We start from the raw sequence: 5,002 nt of genomic DNA on the forward strand, positions 1-5,002 counted from the left end.
ACAAAATATTTAGGAAAGAATTAGGGCTAGAGAGACTGCTTGATGGTTAAGGCACTTGTCTGTGAAGCCTAAGGACCCAGGTTCGATTCCCCAGTACCCACATAAAGACAGATGCACAAGGTGGTGCATGTGTCTGGAGTTCATTTGCAGTGGCTAAAGACCCTGGTATGTCATTCTCTCTCCCCTTCTCTTTCTCATCTGCCTCTCTCTCAAATAAATAAATAAGTAAAATATTTTAAAATATGTATTTGTACTTATTCACTTTCCTTTGTGCTTTCATTGGAGTTTAACGCATTTACATTTAATGTAATTTCTGCTAAATTAGAATTTGACCAAAGAGTGTTCTATTTCTTTTTGGTTTTGTGTTTTTGAGACCTCTTTGGTTTCTCAGTTTTTTCCACGAGTATCTTCAGTCTGTGTTAAATTCATACTTACTCATGTACCGCTCCATTCACATCTGTGTGTGGGGGCAGGGCGGGCTTTACTGGGTGTTGTAGTTACCCTCTCATTACTAGAATGAAGAAGTGGACCAACAGCAGCTGGTGGTAAGAAAATTTACTTGTTTATTTATTTGAATGAGAGAGAGAGAGAGAAAGAGGCAGATAGGAAAAGAGAAGCATGGGTACACCAAAGTTCCTGCCACTGCAAATGAACTCCAGATGCTTGTGCCACCTTGTACATCTGGCTTTATGTGGGTACTAGGGACTCGAAGCTGGGTTGTTAGGTTGTGCAGGCAATTGTCTTAACTACTGAACCATCTCTCCAGCCCTAGACACAAATGAATTTATTATCCAACTACATGCTATGTATGAGACAAGCTTTATATAAACATATGTTATATTATATATATATATATTATATTTATATTTTAATTAAATATATCATTCTACAGTCTCAGTAATAAAAATTAGATTTCGTGGGAGCGGGGCTCAGCGAGGCGCCCCGGGGAGCTCGGGCCAGGGAGAGGACGGGCCCGTGTGCCCCAGCCGGCCCCGCCACCCCAGAGATGCAGCCGGCTCTGGCCGCGGCGGCTCCGGCGCCTGCCACACGATGTTCCCCTTGTGTAGCTGCTGGAGTCCAGGACTCTTGCTACTCTTGGCTGTGGCAGTGAGAGAATCCTGGCAGACGGAAGAAGAAACTTGTGACCTGGTAGGAGAAAAGGATAAAGAATCAAAGAAAGAGTTGGCTCTAGTGAATAGGTTGGAACCACCGTTTAACAAAAGTTCTGAGAGCACTGTGAGCCAGGGTTCAGACACATATATCTACATATTCAGAGTATGCCCAGAAGCAAGCAACCATTCCTCTGGGGCAGGCCTGGTGCAAATCAACAAAAGTAATGGAAAGGAGACAGTGGTAGGGAGAATCAACGAGACTCACATCTTCAATGGAACATTGCCTCTGCCTTCACCCTGTTCTCCCTGTCCCTCCTCAGGGCAGTTTTACCCCAGTATCTGAGAAGCGAGGCAAAGTCCAAGATTGTTTCTACCTCTTTGAGATGGATAGCAGCTTGGCCTGTTCCCCAGAGGTTTCCCACCTCAGTGTGGGATCTATCCTACTTGTTACACTTGTATCACTGGTTGCTTCTATATCATTGGAGGTTTCCTGTACCAACGACTGGTGGTGGGAGCCAAGGGGATGGAGCAGTTTCCCCACTTGGCCTTCTGGCAGGATCTTGGCAACCTAGTAGCAGATGGTTGTGACTTTGTATGCGGCTCTAAACCCCGCAATGTGCCTGCTGCATATGGTGGTGTGGGGGATGACCAGCTGGGGGAGGAGTCAGAAGAAAGGGAAGATCATTTACTACCAATGTGATTGCACCTTAAATGTCCAGCATTCTTCAGTTCCCAAACCACCAAAGCACACTCAGCCAGATTTCTCAAGCCATCTCCACCTGCCTCTCACCTCACCCTTAATATTCTTGCTTTCCATTTCTATCTTCTAACACTACTGTCCATTTGCTCCCCAGTTTTTCCTCTGGAGGTTAGGTTGTGGACCTGTGGAAGCACAGGCTACTGGACTGTGTCTCGCTGTCAGACATTATGGGTAGAAAAGCTGAAGTGGACAAGACAGTTACTTGTTTTACACACCGTGAGTGTTTGAGACACTGGATTTAGTTTTTCAAAAGCAAAGGACTATTCATACATTTGATTGTTACTCTATCCTAGTCTCCATGAGAATCTGGATGTAATTTCTTGCTGCTTCGAACTACCTTACAGTGATTCCATTGTTGTAATTCAACAAGGTGATTCTCCCATTTTGGGAATCAGGACAGGAAACAAAAATGTTGAATTTCCTAGTTATCACGTTTAGAGGTAGGTCTTGAGGGTGGGTTTATAACTTCAACTGGGCTCTGGATGGTGGACATGTTACCAGTCCCTATGTAGTCAAAATACCTAGTCAGGCAGTCCGGTCAGTTGGAAAGGGAAGTTAAGATTAGGAAGGTTTGGGCTGGAGAGATGGCTTAGCGGTTAAACGCTTGCCTGTGAAGCCTAAGGACCCCGGTTCGAGGCTCAGTTCCCCAGGTCCCACGTTAGCCAGATGCACAAGGGGGCGCACACGTCTGGAGTTCGTTTGCAGAGGCTGGAAGCCCTGGCGCACCCATTCTCTCTCTCTCCCTCTATCTGTCTTTCTCTCTGTGTCTGTCGCTCTCAAATAAATAAATTAAAAAAAATTTTAAAAAAAGATTAGGAAGGTTTGCCTTGTGGTGGGATAACCTTGACTTTCCTCTTGTTCGAAGCTAGCAAAGCCGTCCTTACTTGTTGCCCTCTGCTGGTATTTCTAAATTGCACTTCTTTCCTATGCCTGTGGTTGTGGCTTTTACTTTCTCCCGATCTTCTGGAAAGGGAATGGAAACAAAAGTAGGAGGCTCTGCATGGGTGGGGAGTGCGGCTCGGCCTGTCCCTTCTGCTGGCTCAGGGAAGTGTCTTCTTGCCACTTTTCCGTGGGGAAAGGTTTTAATCCTCGGATGCTTCCATCTTTCTGCTTAGGCTGTATGCCTAGAGTCCCGGGTGATCTTTCTGTAATAGCAACTCCTGGGCCACAAAATAACATGGCTCCACTGAACACAAGTTAAGAACACAAAGGGAGCCATTTATTACCTTAGAATATGAAGTTATTTCATTTTTTAACTTCTCGATACTATGAATGGTTATGATGTTCTTGTTTCTTTCTAAACAGAAAATAATGTTATAAAAAATCTTGCCACTTGTTTGCATACCCTTCCCCATACCCTGATGTTTTCAACTGAAAAGAAAGAATACAATAACACACTTTTTGTACAAAAACACTTAATGATTAAAAAACATACAAAACCAAAAAGTAAAAAAATAAAAATAAAAATTAGATTTCATTTTCAGTTCTGGGGATTGACTTGCGGCATTGTACATGCTAGGCAAACACAGTATAATGGAGTTATATCCCCAGTCCATATACATATATTTTTTAAAGAATTGGTAGTAGAAATGAAAGAAACGTATTCAAAAAAGAGAAATAACATATCAAACACTATATTATAAAACAGGCTGAAAAGTAATAACATTATAAAACAAGAAGGACTTTCTACCTAGAATTAGAAATTAGCATTGTAACTACCTCAAAATCCTCATAGAATATGATCTTTGGGAAAAACACTTCAGGAACACCTATTCAAAGTTTATAAACTCAAAGAAGTATGATAGTAAAAATGAAACAGCATGTTGTTAAGATCCTCTATATTACTGTTTAGTTTTACGTTAGCATATAAAGATAAGGCTCATTAACTTGTCTTTGGTTAATGTTTTCTTCTATTTCTCTAGCAGTTGGTAATTTATGCATTATAATATTGTATGATTTTAAACTCATCATTTTAAAGTTTGTGCATAATCTCCCTAAAGTGGCCTTTTTTGCTTCATTAGTGTATTTTAGCTTTAATCCAGGCCTCTGATTCCATTTTAAGAAATTTACTGTTTCCCATCATCTTTTTTTCATCTTCTTGTTAAATTATCCAGGTTATTATTTCAGTTATAAACCTTTAGTAAAAATGTTGTTTTTCCTGTGACATAGCCTGAAAAATCTTTTGATATGTGATAACTCCATTTAAATGTATTACTATAAGACTCACATTTGGATCTTAATTCTGACACATAATTTAATTTTGTTTCTGATTCTGTTTAGGCATGTGAGTGTTAATAAAATTAATCATAAGGTCAGCTTCTGTTTTTTTCCTTTCTCTTCTCCTTCATGACCTAAATTTAATATATTTGCCTGCTTTTCTTAATTGTTTACTCTTATACTAAAACTTCTTTAGTGTATAAATTTGCAATTTTAAATGGTATCTTTGATTCCTTGCTATTATTCTCGAAGACTTCGATTTTCCAAATTCCCTCCCCATTCTCCCATCTTTTTTTTTTTTTTTTTTTGATTTTCGAGGTAGGGTCTCACTCTAGCCCAGGCTCAGGCTAACCTGGAATTAACTATGTAGTCTCAGGGTGGCCTTGAACTCACTGTGATCCTCCTACCTCTGCCTCCCGAGTGCTGGGATTAAAGGCGTGAGCCGCCACGCCCGGCTTCCATCACTTTTTTACTAGCTCAATTTCTGCATTGTCACATCAAGATGTATGTGTGTGTGTGTTGTGTAACAACACCATCACACTTTCAGTGTTAGATGTATGTAGAGTAAAATCAGCTCAGCTTCCCACTCATGTTTTTACTATCTTTTGGATCATCTCTTAGTTGATTAGGTTTTTAGATTCATTTGCATAAACTTGGATAAAAAAATATGTTGTGATTTGCAAAATTGTCCTCTTTGCCAACCTAACCTTAACCCTCCTTGTTGGGAATATTTATACTTTATTTCTTATACTTGCATTTCATGGAGTTTATTAACTTTTAACTGGCTTTGATTTTTAAAATATGTTTATTTGTGAGGAGAGGAAGAATGTTTATGGGCACAACATGGCCTCTTGCTGTTACAAACAAATTCCAGATACATGTGTCATTTTGTGCATCTGATTTTATATGGGTA

At 40.2% G+C, this 5,002-nt stretch overlaps 1 pseudogene; it reads left to right on the forward strand.

Annotated features, from left to right (window-relative positions):
• The first annotated feature begins 1,050 nt into the window (after positions 1-1,050).
• LOC123463568 lies at positions 1,051-1,957 on the forward strand (annotated as a pseudogene).
• The last annotated feature ends 3,045 nt before the right edge of the window (positions 1,958-5,002 follow it).

Source organism: Jaculus jaculus, chromosome 9 (assembly GCF_020740685.1).
Source record: "Jaculus jaculus isolate mJacJac1 chromosome 9, mJacJac1.mat.Y.cur, whole genome shotgun sequence".
Taxonomy (NCBI): domain Eukaryota; kingdom Metazoa; phylum Chordata; class Mammalia; order Rodentia; family Dipodidae; genus Jaculus; species Jaculus jaculus.